Genomic DNA, 17,698 nt, shown 5'->3' on the forward strand with positions numbered 1-17,698 from the left:
CTATGTTTGCACTTAGGAAGTAACAGTAAAACATGCATGAAACAGGCTAGCTAGCTTTCCAGAGCCCCTAACACCAAGTCTGTATGTGTTCTGATAAGGCATTGACTATTATTAAAAAGACAGACTCTACATACTTAGAATTTATTGTTTTCCTTTTCAGTCACCAAAGGAAAATCTCTGCATATGTTAAGCAAAAAAAAAAAAGGTACTGATCTTATCTCTAATATTAAAGTTTAAATTTGCAAGCCGTACATTTCATATTATTCATTTTAAAAACCAATATTGATTGGTATCTTGTACTACAACTTGTACTGTGGGTCAAGTTCCAATACAGCAAATATCATTGCAATAAAAATTCTATAAAAGTACATCAACAAAACCTTTCATGTTTAAGTAATCAGCCTGATAGTGTGAAGCAATTCTGAATAAAGTTTGCCAGGAGAGTCTCAACAATTATTTGTTTTGGACAACAAAACTTTACTGTATTAAAAACATAGGGATCCCTGGGTGGCGCAGCGGTTTGGCGCCTGCCTTTGGCCCAGGGCGCGATCCTGGAGACCCGGGATCGAATCCCACGTCGGGCTCCCGGTGCATGGAGCCTGCTTCTCTCTCTGCCTGTGTCTCTGCCTCTCTCTCTCTCTCTCTCTCTCTCTCTCTCTCTCTCTGTGTGACTATCATAAATAAATAAAAATTAAAAAAAAAACATAGCCATCAGTGTAGGATTGTTTCTAAATCAAGCCTGAGAAGTCGGATCAACATTGACATATAATGAACATTTGTTGAATGAATATTGAATGGAGAGATTCATCTAATCTACCCTAGATCATACTTAAGTCCCAGCTCTTAGGTCGATATCTGACATATAGATCCTGAAAGAATGAATGGCACAGAGTAATTTTTTCTGAAATGCAAATTCAATTATGTCACCTCCTTGCTTAAAATCATTTAATAGCTTTCCATAGCCTCCAGGATATTATTTAGAGCAGTGCTTTTTGAACTTTGATGTGCATAAAAATCACCTGGGGATCTTTTAAAAAGGCAGATTCCAATTTGGTAGGTGTGCAGTAGGGCCTGAAAGTCTGCATTTCTAACAAGTGCCCAGGTTATAGTAATGATGCTGTCTGCAGACCACACTTAGAGTAGCTAAAGAATAAGCTACTTAACATGACGTGAAGGATTGTTCTTTTATGATTGGATCCTCAGTGTCACTTTTGGCTTTTGTTTCAATTGTGCATTTCCCTGAAAATGCCACAGTCGATCTGGATGCTGGGTTTCCCCAATTCTGGATCTGGGTGACCCCCTACCTCCTTAAAGTCTTAGTTCAGACATCATATCCACAAAAAGATTTTCCAGGATTAATACCATTCTCTTATGTTTTTAGTGCAGTATTAGAACATAAACCTATCACATACCTTATCACAGGCAATGGTGCTACCGGTGATGCCATCAAAATGCCTGGGTGAGGAGATGAGTGGGAGCTAGGAGACTCATGAAAGTAAGTTTGCAGAGAAAAACATACTGTTTATACTTAAATTGTATATTTATTTGGGATGACCAATAAAGAGGCTAAAGTCTGAATCCTCTCCTTGGTACCACTGCTTATCTGCCTTTGATTCACATGTCTATTTCTTCTATATGTGGAATGCCATCTCCCCAGATGTCACCAATACAATCTGTTCCTAAGACAGCTGAGTTGAAAGGGAGACAGAACATGAGAGACTACTAACTCTGGGAAACGAACTAAGGGTGGTGGAAGGGGAGGTGGGTGGGGGGTGGGAGTGACTGGGTGACGGGCACTGAGGGGGGCACTTGATGGGATGAGCACTGGGTGCTATTCTATATGTTGGCAAATTGAACACCAATAAAAATTATATATATATAAAGAGCTGAGTTTATTGCTCATCATCATGGTAAAGGAAGACCACTAACTTGACAGAGTTTGGTAGTGATTGATAGGAGGAAGGTTGGATTTTATTGAGAATTTGCAGTTTAGTTCAAGGTGGATCTTTCAACAGGGGGGTTCAGTTAGGATTGGTTTAGAATCATGATATTACAACTTTGGTTTACTTGAAAACAGCATGGCAAGGGTTTTGAGGCAAGAGGCTTAGAGAGTATTATGGTGTGAACTCTACTGAGGCTCTCTATTGAAAAGTTGATGGGACTTTGGGCAAGTTAAAATAATGAACAGACAAGTGATTTGCTTGGGCAAGAGTCTTCTGGAATAGGAGAGATACGTTAATGAAGACAATGAAATGGTAAGTCATGTTAATGTTGATGATAAAATCTGTGACTATAGGGGTAAGAAGCTTTGGTTCTCCATTGTCAAAACTTTTTGTGATGATAAATGATTTTGACTCTGAAATAAATTGAGAGCTTCCCGGAGTTGCAACAGTGTCTTTATATTTTCTGAAATATCTATGTACTTCAGAGCGCTTGCCATAGAATAAGCATCCAATAATTGTTAGTTGAGCAGATGCTGACAAAAAGTATGCAATAAATAAAAATGGCAAGATGACACAAGTTCACTCTCATTTGGAAGAATAACACTGTGTTTCATTGATAGTTGCTACTATGTGGGGTCCATAGACCAGCTGCATAAGTACTACTTGGGTACTTATTAGAAATGCAGAGTCTCAGGAGCCACGCTAGACCTCATGACTAATTATACAGATTCTACATTATTAAAACTATCCCCAGGTGATCTATATTACATTAAAGAGGTATATGGCTTTAATGTCTGTTTATTTGTATGTTTATTTGTTTATAGAAGATTTACTTATTTTAGAGAGAAAGAATAGGGAGGAAGGGCAAAGAGGGTCTTAAACAGACTCCATGCTGAGTATGGGGCCCCACATGGAGCTCGATCTCATGACCCTGAGATCATGACCTGAGCTAAAACCAAGAATGGGACACTTAACAGACTATACCATCCAGGGGCCCCTAATATCTATTTAATCCTCACCACCTGATGAGGTATTATTCGTCCCATTCACAGATGTGGAACTGAAGCCAGAAAATTTCAATAACTTGTACAAGGCCAAACAGCTTATGGGTAGCTGAGCTAGGATTCTCAAAAGTCTTTTGCCTCCACTACATGCATCTCAGCTACTGCCCTAGAATGGGATGCAATATAGTAACCCAAGAAGAATAAATACACTAACAACCTAAATAATGATATGCACTTTGGAAAGTACACTTCTTTTTAATTCTAATCTGTCTTTCCTTTCAAGTTTTCTGATGCATAAAAATATGAACAGCAGGTTTGAACAATTTTTAGGTGCTGTGCTTTGATCCTTTTGCCATTCAAGATGTTCGATTTGCATTCTGCAAAGGAGTCTGTGATAACCTCTCTGATGTAGATCACACCATTAACAAAGGAGGGGGTGATCCACTTTCATTTGAGAGCTGGCTGGCTGTGAATTACTGAAAGGAAAAGGATGTCTATTTACATATTGTATTGATTATTTATAAATAAAAGTCCCTCATTTCTTTCTCTATTGTGAAATCTATAGTTAGAGAGTTAGGAGGAGGATCAAAACTGCATACATTTTCATCTGCCAAGCTGGATAACTAGTTTCAGCATGATATAGATGGCACTGAAATAGCACCTCAAGTATCAGGCTCTATCAAATTTAATCTATCCATAAAGCAACTGCCAATGATATTTTAGAGAAGAAAAGTAGATTGAAAAGATAGACAATCCAAGTAGTGACTCTGGTAAAATCATATGCCTATAATAGGTATCTCGAAGATATAAATATCAAGTGTATTTCTCCTTCATTTATCATTTATCTGGTCATTTGACAAGTATTTATTGAACACCTGTTATGAGTGTAGAGCTATGCAGTGAAACTGCAGGTGTAAGTAGGTCTTCCTGAGAATATGCATAACATCAGAACTGGGGGATGTGTGTCTATAAGCTGGTGATTTCTTCAGAGGATATTTAGAGGTGGAGTAACAGGCGGTAAAGAATACACTAGGTGCTTGTGATACATAAACACTTGAGCACCACTTAGGTTATTAACTTCCTGTTTTGTTTTAGGTACACTTAATTACTTTGTTTATTAAACAAGCACATCATAATCTGTAAATATTGTCATAAACAGCACAATAAAACCCATCACATCAGGGATGTCATCTACCAAATTAGGTGTGTTCCTCATCTGTCCCAACATGCACACACCTGCACCTGTAGACAGATGCTTGCCAGAGATTGCTTCCAGGTGTGTGTCTGTGGGAAGACCCTGGGAGGCAGGGCACTTTGGCACCTTTCTCTGCTTCAGGTATTAACCTAAGGGTTCCTTGCCAGCCTGGGTTTTGTTACAGGGCAGAAGCGTGATAAAGAAGGTGTCTGTGAATTTAAGGTTTTTGAGAAGTTATTGTAGAAGTAGTAAAACTACCTCAAAGAATGGTATTCTTTTATTCACTCCAGTGTGTAAGTTTAATGTAAGTTTGATGAACAGCTCCAGAGGGTTAGTAAATCTAAGTCTGCACATGTAGAGCTGATTACAAATATATATCAATGAACTGAAATAAAGCCTACCATTCATTCATTGATGAATGGACCATGATAATGAACTTATTATTAGACAGATTTCCCCCGCTAATGCAAAAGTAGACCATTCATGAGCTTAAATGGTGTAGAGTAAATAAGCAATTACCATTTTGCAAAAGCAAAAATCCTCTTCAGATTTCTTTCAGTTAGTGAAAACAGGTACTAATGTAGGTCTTTTGTAAAAGTGAAGTGACATAAAGTGAACTTTTGGGTAGGGGAGGAAACTTGTACTATAAATTCCTGGGGCAATAAGCAAATAATACATAGGGGTTTCAACAAACTTTTTAAATGTTATATCAGTGGATTCACTTAACTCATTTTTACTTTTATTACAGTATGTAAATAATTAAGCAACTTCTAATTTTCTCCATTATCAATTCAACATTCAATATTTAGCCAAATACTTATCAAGTACTGACTCTGTTCTACATGTTGGGGCTACAGTTTCAAACAAGAGCATTGATGTCTTTCATGTTGCTTACAACTAATGATCTACCTCAAGGTAGATCAGATCTGTAGTTTAATACAGTGATTTAAGAGTTGTTAGGGGTAAAAAAAAAAAAAAAAGTGGGAGGGGCAGGGCCTGTCTTTGTCTAGGCAAATATGCTTCCCGAAACAATCTCTGCAATAATGCAGGCTGTGAGTGGAGTGGAATTGAGTCCAATCCATGATCCAGCAGAGCCTCAGCCCGGGTTTTCTTTAGAGCCTTTGCTACACACAAAGTTGGCTGATGTGCCATTCAGCATCCCAGCAGCTCTTTCTCTTCACACTAGCAATGGCAAAGCTTTGTGCGGAGGCATTGCTGGCTGCTCTGAACTAAAACCATCCGTGGAGACCGTAAGAGGTTTTTTGCACACCTTATTAAGGTAGGCAATAGTATATTTTTGTGTGTGTGTGTGTGCGCGCGCGCGCGCACACGCGCATGTGTGTGTATGTGTGTGTGTGTGTGTGTGTGTGCGTGCGCTTAAAAGCCTGAAGACATCTGTTGAGAGGAAAGTGCTCTTCCGTGGGTCTGGCTGCCTCTATGTAAGTCTTCTATTCTGATGCAGGAGCGTGTGAGCAGTAGGTGGGAGGAGATGCTTTTGTACTTGGAATGCCGAGGTCCGGATTAAGTGATATTGCAATAGCTAGTTAGAGGCAGAATAAAGGGCTGGGGATCAAAGCATTCAAAAATATATCCTCCCATTATTTCTCTGTTCTCAAGTTAAGCCACATCATTGTAGAGGAAATTAAACACACACACATACACACATACTCACAAACACAAAAACCGGCAGTAAGGGCAAGTAGCCCAAATGTAAGGCTCTTTGAGCAGCTCTGGTGGTCCAGCTTTTGAAGTCTCCTTCTCAGACCCAATTTGTTTGCTCCTCTGGAGGGGGTAATTCATATCCACTTCCCTCTCCTGGAGCATTTCCTTCTTCTCTACTCCAGAAGGGAACAATAGAGTTTAACAGTAACGGGAGATTTTTTTTTTTCAAGGATTGTGCCCTCTTCTGCTTTTAAAGGTGTTTTTAAGAGACTCCTGCGTAAGGGAGGCTTGGTGCTTATGCGTTAAGGCAGCAGTTAACTTTTAGTATCAATGCTCACGTTACATTTTCTCTTTCTGCTTTACTAAAGCAGTCATTAAAATGCAGTGTGAGTAGCATCAAACTTTATCATAAAAATCTGCTTTGTTTAAAGTACCTTGATTTTTTTTTGAAAACTGCATTCTCAGTTTATATATGCATTGGTGCCTTTCTTAGAATGTCAAAATTCTCTGTGCCACAGCATTAAGAAACACTAGGTTGGTTGTTCGTCTATGTTGTGTTTTATTTGAACAAATACTGTTTTCAAAAGTTTGATTTATTCAAGTTTTAAGCTATAATTCTCATGACAAATTACTTGAGTGGGACACTATGGTATTACCTCTTTATTGCAATTACTTTTGCAATTAACATGTGGTTAAGTGATAAAATAGAATTATTTATCTTTTATTTATAGTTGAAAAAGTTATTGCAGGAGGTTTTACTTTCAACAAGAGTTTAAAAAAGATAGTTAAAGCAGGTAACTGAAGTTGGAAGATATCTTTACACTTCTCAATTTTACCTCTATTCACTTGGGTTGTGATTTAGTCATTGTAAACGCCTCTGCCTTCAAGTAAATGCATTATTTATAATGTATGCTGTATTTTAATAAAAAGCAAACAGTTATGGGCTGTCTGTTGTACATTGGAATTTTGTCATTTGGGGGGCTATATTTATAACCTCCTTTTTCCCTGTCATGAGGTTTACTTTGGAAATAAGACAGGCTCAATAATAGGCTGACCTTCAAATCCTATGTCTTAAATTCAAATGTTGTCAATGTTGTTATCACATCTGGAATGTGTGGGGAGAAAGATACCAAGTTTTGTTATTTAGATTAAATTGTAGAATTGCAGATTGATATTTTTCAATGCATTTTCATTATAGTTTCTGCCATGGAGGCAGCGTGAGGGCTTTCAGGAAGATGGAGTGGTGTAATTACCAGGTGCACACGTTCATTAATCCTTCCTGGCTAGAGAAAGCTTCAAGTTCTTCTCCAGTGGCCCATTCGTAAAGCTATAAATATCTAAATTGTGTCAGCCAAGAAGTCACACAGAATGGTGGCTCTTTTTGAGTTCAATTTCATGCACTGTTGCTTTGGTCTTGTGAGGAAAGCTCTGAATTCCTGAGGATAGTCTTACTTGTGAAGTTCCAAAAACAAAATATCAAATCATCAAGGATTTAATTTAAAATACACACTCTTATTTTGCATGCAAATAATGGTAGCAATGTGGATTTAAAATATTTTAAGATTTAATAAAATAATTCAGTTCCTTTTTTTAAAGTTCTTTTTTAAAATTTTGAATGATCAAGATTATAGCTAAAATTGTAGTGCTTATTGGAAGAAGACTTATGACTTCTGGTCCAATAATCTCCATATGACTTTAACACTGACTATCCTTCTATATTGTCTTCCAGAGTGGAATGTTTGCATTGCATGGGGCAGCTATACAAGATTTGGCCTAAAATAATATTTTGAAGTGATTCTTAAGAGTGCCTAATTAATTATAAAATATGCCCTAGTAAAAGTAATTTTAAAAAGATATTTTCTATGCACAAAAAAACCAAAAAAGATAGATGTAAATTAATGTAAATAAAGAGTAGCAATACACTCCCAAAATATCTTTTTTCTTGTATTATTTCCTGCTCTCAATTGAAATACCTAAACAGAGATATCATCAAGAAATCTGTCATTTCTCCAAAATGCATCTAGGAATCCATTTGATAAGAACAACCTGAGAAGGAATGTTACTCTCCTCATTGGAAGGGTGCCATTTAACACACATATGCACTTGCACACAAACACACATTTATACACACAAATGTATTTTAAAACTCATATTATTTCCTTTGTATGCTTTAGAATAAAGGACAACCAGCACATATTCAAAGTGAGGTTGCAAAATATATTTGTAATAAATGGTTTACTTAAACTTTAAAGATCCAAAAATGTTATTAAAGTCATTTTCTAATTCTTTCCTATGTTTGAATGTGTCAAAATCATTGGAAATTCTTGAGACATTATTTGTAGAAGATTTTGTCCAGGATATTTCAGATTATATTCTTTCCCCCTGATGTTTCGATTTAAAAACCTGTGATTTTTTTTTTATTTTTAAAATGACAATAATTAATATGATCTTAAAACATGTCCAAGAGCACTTTCATTCTCTGGAGAATATAATAACCGCAAATTTATAGATAGTGAAAGAAAGGGCAGGGCACACTTATATTTGAATTTGAGTTAAAAAACGTGTGTATGTGTGGGTGTGCGTTTTGTGGGCATGTTATTTAAAAAGCTAAGTGGAGAGACAGATACAGGATTCAGGAACTTTTGCTGTGGCTTTTGATCTCTAAAAATCGTGTGAGGCCCCTGAGCATCCCTTTCTCAAGGCATTTTAGGAACTGTCCAGCATTGTGATCAGACTGAAGATTGTTAGATTCATAAGACGGAGAAAACTTGTTAATGAACGCCAAGTCTTTTTTAAAATAATGGTTACAGCTTTTGCAAAATGTGAATAATGCATTTATACAACCTCTGTCTTTAGAAAATCAATTTCTAACAGTTATTTACTTTCAAAGTGAACATATTCACTACTTTGCAGAGCATTCCAGTGTGGCCTATATGTGGTATGCATCCTAAAGAAACTTTAATGAAATTATGGGGAAAAAATCTTTCTTTCTTTTTTTGTTAGATAAGTTAAGGTATTTTAACAATTTGCATTTAACATTCCGTTTATCATTTTGTGTGTCTACATGTGTGCACATGCATTCACATTTACAAGAGGATGTATGTATTCTCACAGGCTAGGGCTGTTTAAACAGTTTGTGTTGGGACTTATAGGGGAAAATCTCTTTCAAGATATAAAGAAGCAGTCATTAGATACTGTGTCGGTGCGGAATTAACAACCACCTTTTTAAGATGATGGAAAAAAATCAATTACACATAATTTGTAACTTCACAAAATTTTCTTTCTGAAGACTAGAAATATTGATGTGGGGCAGCTCCGGTGGCTCAGCAGTTTAGTGCCGCCTTCAGCCGGGGGTGTGATCCTGGAGACCCGGGATCGAGTCCCACATCGAGCTCCCTGCATGGAGCCTGCTTCTCCCTCTGCCTGTGTCTCTACCTCTCTCTCTCTCTATCTCTCTCTCTCTCTCGAATAAATAGAATCTTTTTTTAAAAAAAAGAAATATTGATGTGAACATAGTGATGAAGGCTCAGTGGGTCCCTAATAAAATAGAGGAGGAAAAGGAAAACCATCATAGCCAATACACAAGAACAAAAAAGTAAACCTTGGTTCACCATCATGTTGGTGAGTATCTCTGTATTATCTATCAATAAAGGTCTCCACAGATTTAGAATGATGTTTAAGAACTTTCTCCTCTAGAGAAGACAGTAGGGTAAGGACTTCTATCACTAACTCCTGCTGCTTGTGCTCATGGAAATATAAATAATAGGGAGGAATCATTGTGTTTCCTCAAAGGAGCAGTCTGGTCTCATGGTCTGACTTTATAACAATGCCTACAGAAGACTTAACCTATAAAAGGGCCAGCTGAGGGAACTCCCTTGATGACTACCATTTTATCTACAGAGGGATATGGTCAGAGTTCATATCCCTCACCCTGCAGAGGAAACAGAAGGAAGTAGAGGTGAAGAGGAAATGGTGTCATAATCTGGTCCATAAACAAGTTAACTAGAGAACTTCTAAATCCACTCTTATCCCTGAGGAAAGGAGAGTCATCACATCACTTTTTTAGCCATTTTATGGATACTCCTAATTTGGGAGGATAGAGAGGGAAAACTATTTTCTTACAATGGCTGAGAGGCTTTGGTTTCTCATTTAATGAAGGTATCATTTTAAGATGTACAACCTCTCTTCAGCTATTTTATGTGTTCTAAATTAACATCAATTTTTTATACTTTTTTCTACCTTAAAAAAAGTACAATAGTAACACATACTCATTGAAACAAGTCAAACAAGATGGAATTTCATAGAGATAGTTTGCAAATCCTCTGTATCCCTCCCTCTAATGTTAGCATTTAGGTGGTATGTGTTTCTCCATCCATTTTCATTCAAGCCTAAATTCCCATCCAGAGACAAGGGAATGCAGCAAGTTTGTTTAGACCTGATATAGAACTATACTTATCCTTCTCCTTAGCAGCTTTCCTTGGGATTGACTTTACTCATCTAAAGATGCTTAGAATTAGTGCTTATAGGGGTGCCTGGGTGGCTCAGTCAGTTAAGCATCCAACTCTTGATTTCAGCTCAGGGTTGTGAGATTGAGCCCAGCATCAGGCTCCGCACCCAGTAGGCAGTCTGCTGGAGATTCTCTTCCTCTCTCTTTCCCTCTCCCCCTCTAAAATCAATCAATCTTTAAAAAGAACAAGTGCCAGAATTCATGGTTCCAGAAGACACTACTCTCATTGACCACCTTATCACTGACTTTGAAATGAATATCAATATCTGAGGGATCATGAAGGATGTTAGAAACATCCTTTCTCCTCCCATTATTCTTATCACTGCTATCAATAAACGTAGCATCTTGCATTTAGTAGCTAAAAGGTGCTGCCCTTTCTTCTTTTGAAATTCTTGCCCAGTACCATTGTAGCTGTAAAGCTGGTGAGGAATGCTGCCTCTTCTGTGGTGCTCCAATCCTGAGATGGACCCTTACAAACAGTGCTAGGCATCCAAGCATTTCCTAGGCTTTGTAGTTAAATATAGCAGTAATATCCTAAGTTAGGTATTATACAACCAGCAGCACTAGTGCCGGCAATAAGGAAAGTAATTGGTGATGGCCACTTTTAGTTTTCACAGTGTTACTTCTTATCCTCAAAACAGAGTGCTGCAAATAATTGCCATTGCCAGTTGAGTGCTGCTGTGTGACCATGCCCAGGCGAAGTGCTGTGTGCATACCACCCTGTTTCATCCTCATAACAGCCCTTAATATTATCTTTATTCTCAAATGAAGAAACAAATTCTCTGTAGATGATGCTGTCAGTGCTCCACTTATATCCCTTCACACCCATTTAATATTTTCCTGGTGTGATTTCACTCTCAGCAGCCAGCACCTGCATCTCTTTGTTGGAGGACTGCCCTCAGCCTGCCAGAGCCCACTTGGTTTGTGCAAAAGGAGAGCTGGATGTGTCATGGAATGTACATCTCTGTGTGTGGGAAGCCCTTAATCAATGTCTGCTGGTTTCAGAAGCACAAATAGTTGAGCTTTCGTGAATCTCTCCAACTGAGAAGTTCAGAAGTATGACCTATACTGTCACCCTGAGCGTTTATGCTACACACATAGTTGGCCTCTTTTTCTTCCCAATTCTACTTTTCTACTCTCAAACCATTGTTTCTTGGAAACATGTTCTATTATATCACTTTTTAAAGTCTTTTTTATTATATCACTTTTACATGAAACCTGATCTCAGAATCTCCCTTTAGGAAACAGGAACTAAGATCTCCTCTAAATGTGAAATTTATTGGTAAAAATGTCCAAACTCTCTCAGTAAGTGGGCAATATGAGACCACGCCTAATATTTTGGGGTCCATTTCTTTGTCTTTGAGTATTAGAGTCTATTGTAATTCATTTTTCAAACTTTAGCCAACAAGTACCTATTGAATGCTTATTTTCTGGCATATTATATTTATACCATAATCAGAATATTATAGTTAGTGTTATCTGTTATTTATACACCTGAGATGCTATTGACTTCATTGGACTACAGTTTCTTCATCTCTAAAACAGGCACATCAGTGCTACCTACCTCAGAGTAGATATTAGAACTAATAAAATGGGGGCACCTGGGTGGCTCAGTGGTGGAGCATCTGCCTTCGGCTCAGGTTGTGATCCCGGGGTCCAGGGATCGAGTCTCACATCAGGCTCCCTGCAGGGAGTCTGCTTCTCCCTCTGCCTATGTCTCTGCCTCTCTGTGTGTGTGTCTCTCATGAATGAATGAATAAAATCTTAAAAACAAAACTAATAAAATGATACTTGCAAACTGCTGAGAATCATATTTGGCAGTTTCTCATGCTCATCAAATGTTACGTTTTATTATTATTGATACTTTTGAGGGTGTCTTAAACTACATAGTTTTATTGATATTAGGTTAAAAGGTAAAATTCCTATGCAAAATCCAAGAGGTATTGACATAGGCACTGAAGCTTGAACCATAAAAGAAAAAGCAATTGACTAGAGCCTCACTAGAAGCCTGACTGTTGGCTCTGTGTATCCCTTTTAGTTTTGGCTCATCAAGAGAAAATGGAGACATTTCTGCTAGACTCAGCAGATCATTTTAACAAAGATGAATGGCATTTTGCTTGAAATGTATTTAGCCTTAGCTGCCTTTTGCTAATTTCATAATCTGTTGTTTTTAGTAAGAATTAGAACCTCTTTTTTAAAAGCAGTGTAAAATAAAATGCGTATCAATTTGTCACTTTATTATTTTAACCACATCAGATAAAGTATTCAGTGTGAAGACTAGCCAAGTGAACTCTTCTTCTTATAATGCTCAGATACTCTTTTAGCAGTGGTAAAATTGCTGCAATTTATATTCATCAAATTGCATGATTTGACTTATTTTAGAAAAGTTATTAACTTCTGAAGAGAAGTCTTCACAAGCATTCAAATGAGTACAGGGTAGCACTATTAGTATATATGAAGTTTATTTAAAAATATATTGCTGGATAGTGAAAGGGATTATACGGGAAAGGAGAGTAAATGAGTGGGAACAATCAGAGAGGGCGACAGAACATGAGAGACTCCTAACTCTGGGAAATGAACAAGGGGTATTGAAAGGGGAGGTGGGCGGGAGGATGGGGTGACTGGGTGACGGGCATTGAGGGGGACACTTGATGGGATGAGCACTGAGTGTTATGCTATATGTTGGCAAATAGAACTCCAATAAAAATATACAAATAGTAATAATAATAATAATAAACTATCAAGACTATCAAAAATATACTGCTGGAAACTATACTTAGCTATAGTATTTTAAAAAGATTAATTCCTACTTCATTTTGTAGGATTTTATTTTGTATTTATGAAAGTTCTATCACCTGCCAGTGTAAAGAAGAAAGATCACATCATCTTTTAAAATAATATTTTTCATCAAAAGTAGGATATTCTGGAAAAATAAAATACATCATTCTGCACTGTTGGCATGTCACTTCACAAGTTAGCCTTGAATTGAGTTAGGTAGGATTTTATATTTAGTTATATCTCCCAAGTTTAATGGAAGTGATATGAATAATTTCAAGATACTATCAACCAATAAAACAATAATTAATTTAAATATAATTTTCAAAATATTTCAACAAGCTTTAATCCTTGTCATTTCGGTTTCTTTTTCATTGAAAAAGAAATGTTAGTATATAACATATTAGTTTCAGACATATAACAATAATTCAGTATTTGTTTATACTACAAAGTGATCACCACAATAATTCTAGTTACCATCTGTCACCATAAAATTGACCCTCTTCATACTTTTTGCCACCCTCCAAACCCTTTCCCCTCTGATAACACCAACCTGTTCTCTGCATCTGACTTTTGTTTTCTGTTTGTTTTGTTTTTTAGATTCCACATATAAGTGACATTATAAGGTATTTCTCTTTCTCTATTTGACTGATTTCACTCATCATAATACTTACCCAGTCCATCCATGTTGTTGCAAATGAAAGGACTTCATTCTTTTTTGTGGCTGAGTCCTATTGTTACACACACACACACACACACACACACACACACACACACCTTTATCCATGTATCCATCAATGAATACTTAGGTTGTTTTCATAACTTGGCTATTATAAATAATGCTGCAATGAACATGGAAGTGCACATATCTTTTTACACTTGGGTTTTCGTTTTTTTGGATAAATACCCAGAAGTGTAATTGCTGAATCACATGGTAATTCCATTTTTAATTTTTTGAGGAAACTCTGTATTGTTTTCCTCAGTGGCTGCACCAATGTACATTCCTGCCAATAGTGCACAAGGGTTCCCTTTTCTCCACATCCTTTCCAACACTTGTTATTTATTGTCTATTTTGATAATCTTCTCATGTGCCTATTGGCGATATGTATGTCTTTGGAAAAATGGTCTGTTTAGAACTTCTGCCCATCTTTAAATTTTTTATCTGATTGTGTTTTATTTGCTACTGAGTTGTTTGAGTTCTTTATACTTCTTAAATATTATCTCCTCATCAGATACATGATTTGCAAATACTTTTTTCCATTCAGTAGGTTGCCAGTTTGTTTTATTGATGGTTTCTTATGCTGTGCAGCAGTTTTTAAGTTTGATGTAGTCCCACTTATCATTTTAGGGTTTTTCTTGCTTTTGCTTTTGGGAGTCAGATCCAAAATTTCAATGCCAAGACCAATGTCAAGGAGCTTACCACTTATATTTTCTTCTAGGAGCTTTATGGCTTCAGGTCTTACATTCAAGTCTAATACATTTTGTGTTAATTTTTCTGTTGGTGTAAGATAGTAGTCCAATTTCATTATTTTGCATGTGTTTATTTATCCCAATAACATTTAATGAAGAGTCTGTTTTTTCTTCAATGGTTATTCTTGACTTCTTTGTTATAAAGTAATTGACCATATTTGTGTGGGTCTATTTCTTAGCCCCCTATCCTGTTCCTTTGATCTATATGTCTGTTTTTATGCCAAAATCATACTTTTTTATTATTATAGGGTTGTAGTATAGTTTGAAATCAGTGAGTTTGATACCTCCAACTTTGTTCTTCTTTCTCAAGATTGTTTGACTATTCAGACTCTTTTGAGGTCCCATACAAATTTTAGATTTGTTTTAGTTCTGTAAAAAAAATGTCATTGGAATTTTGATAAGTATTCTATTGAACCTGTGGATTGCTTTGGGTAGTGTGGACATTTTAACAGTACTTATTCTTCCAGTCTATGTGCATGGAATACCTTTCCATGTATTTGGGTCATTTTCAGTTTCTTTCATCAATGTCTTAATAGCTTTTTGTGTACAAGTCTTTCCCCTCCTTGGTTAAATTTATTCATAGGTATAGTTTTAAATGCCACTGTAAATGGAATTGTTTTCTTTGTCTCTCTCATTGTTTGCTATTAGTGTATAGAAACACAACAGAATTCTATGTTTTAATTTTGTATCCTGAAACGTTAATAAATCTATTTATTAGTTCTAACAGTTTTTTGGTAGAGTCTTCAGGGTTTTCTACATAATAGTATCATGCCACCTGCAAATAGTAAAATTTTACTTCTTCTTTTCCAACTTGTATGCTTTTAAAAAAATTTTGCCTATTGCCATAGCTAGGATTTCTGATACTATGTTGAAATAAATGGTGAGGGTGGACATCCCTTGACTTGTTACTGATCTTAGAAGAAAAGCTTTTCACTATTGATTATGATGTTAGATGAGAGTTGCCATATATGACCTTTATTACGCTGAAGTACATTCCCTATATACTTACTTTGTTAAGTGTATTTATCATAAATGTGTGTTGAATTTTGTCAAACGTTTTTTTCTGCATCTATTGAGATGTGATTTTTATCTTAAATTTTGTTAATGTGGTGTATCACATGAATTGATTTGTGGATGTTGAACCATCAGTGCATCCCTGGAATAATTGTACTTTATCATAATGTATGATATTTATAATATGTTGTTGAACTCAGTTTGCTGAAGGTTTTTGTATCTATGTTCATCATAGAGTCTGTAAGTTTATTTTTTTTTGTGGTGTCCCTGTTTGTTTGAATCAAAAAATGAGTTTGAAAGTGTTCCCTCCTCTTATTTTTTTAACAGCTTAAGAAGGATAGTTATCTTAAATCTTTGAATGTTTGGTAGAATTCACCAATGAAGCTATTTGGTTCTGTACTTTCTTTGTTGGGAAATTTTTGAATACTGATTTAATCTCCTATTAGTAGTTGGTCTGTTTGGTTTTCTATTTCTTACTGATTTAGTTTTGGGCAGATTGTATGCTTGTAGGAATTTATCCATTTCTTCTATGTTGTAAAATTTATTGGCTTATAACTGTTCATAGTAGTTTCATGATTCTTTTTATTTCTGTGATATCCGTTATAACTTCTACTTTTTATTTCTGTTTGATTTATTTGAGTCTTTCTTCCTTTTTTTTTTTCTTGGTGAATCTGGCTAAAGATTTGTTGACTTTGTTTTTCCTTTCAAAGAAATAACTTAGTTTCATTGATATTTTCTATATCTTTTTAGTCTCTTCACCTATTTCCATTCTAATTTTTATTATTTTTTTCTTTCTATCAAATTTGGCTTTGTTCTTCTTTTTCTTTTATATATCACATAACTAATTATTATAGTTAATCTTGCTACTTTTATTTTTTCCTACTTTTATCTTTTAACCTCCATACTAGATGTATGAGATTAATCCATTACCTTTATTATATATTCACCTCTACCACTGAGATTTTTACTTTAATGTCTTTTCTTGTTATTAGTGGGTGCCTTTTCTGCTTAAAGAAATTAACATTTCTTCTTTAAGGCTGGTTTAGTGGTGATAAACTCCTTTAGCTTTTGCTTGTCTAGAAAATTTTACCTCTCCTTCAATTCTGAATGCTGCGCTTACTGAATAGAGGATTCTTGGTTGGCAGTTTATTCCTTCCATCATTCACAATGTATCATGACACTCTTCTCACCTGCAGTTTCTGCTGAAAAAAAATCAGCTGATAATCTTATTGGGCTCCTTTGCACATCACAATGTTTTTTCTTGCAGCTTTTATGATTTTTTGTTTAACTTGTGATGTCTTAGTTTTAATGTGTCTTGGTGTGGATCTCTTTGAGTTCATGTGATAAGCAACTCTTTGGGTTTTATAGATCTAGATGTTTGCTTCTTTTCCCAGGTTAGGTAAATTTCAGCAGTTGTTTCTTTCAATAAGTTTTCTACTCCACTCTTTCCTCTCCTGGAACTCCTATAATGCAAATGTGATCCTGCTTAATGTTGTCTTATGGATCTTTTAACCTATATTTACTTTTTAAACTATTTTTTTTCTTTTTGTTGCTCTGTTTGGGTGAGTTTCACTGCCCTGTCTTCCAGGTCACTAATCCATTGTTCTGCTTCATCTAGCCTGCTGTTGAACCACTGTAATGTTGTTCATTTATTTGTTTTTGTTTGTTTTTTTTCCCAATTCAATTATTGTTTTCCTCAGCTCTGTGACTTATATTTGCTTTCTTAGATTTTCTATCTGTTGAAGTTCTTATTATATTTATCCATTGTGCTTCTGAGTTTGGTGAGATTTATGACCTTTGAACTCTTTATCAAACAGATTATTTATCTCCATTTCATTAAGGTTTTTTTCTGAGGCTTTGTCTTGGTCTTTTATTTGGAACATAATCCTTTGTTTCTCTTATTTTGCTTGGCTACCTGTGTATCTTTCTATGTATTAAGTAAAATAGCTACCTCTCCTAGTCATGAAACAGTGGCCTTGTGTAGGAGATGAACCTTATTATTCAGCCTTGCCCTAGCTCTTGGTTGTATCTTGAACTTTTGTGATTCTCTAAGTAGCCTGATATATTCTTGATAGGTCCCAATTGTTGAGGGTATGCCAAGACCTGTCAGTGTTCCAAAGGAAATGAT

At 35.9% G+C, this 17,698-nt stretch overlaps 1 protein-coding gene across 15 annotated transcripts in view; it reads left to right on the plus strand.

Moving 5' to 3' along the window:
- The window catches only part of DMD (dystrophin), a 2,162,139-nt gene that overhangs the window by 1,128,666 nt on the left and 1,015,775 nt on the right, over nt 1-17,698 (plus strand). The gene's annotated exons all lie outside the window — the stretch shown is intronic.

This window comes from Canis aureus, chromosome X (genome assembly GCF_053574225.1).
Source record: "Canis aureus isolate CA01 chromosome X, VMU_Caureus_v.1.0, whole genome shotgun sequence".
Taxonomy (NCBI): Eukaryota; Metazoa; Chordata; class Mammalia; order Carnivora; family Canidae; genus Canis; species Canis aureus.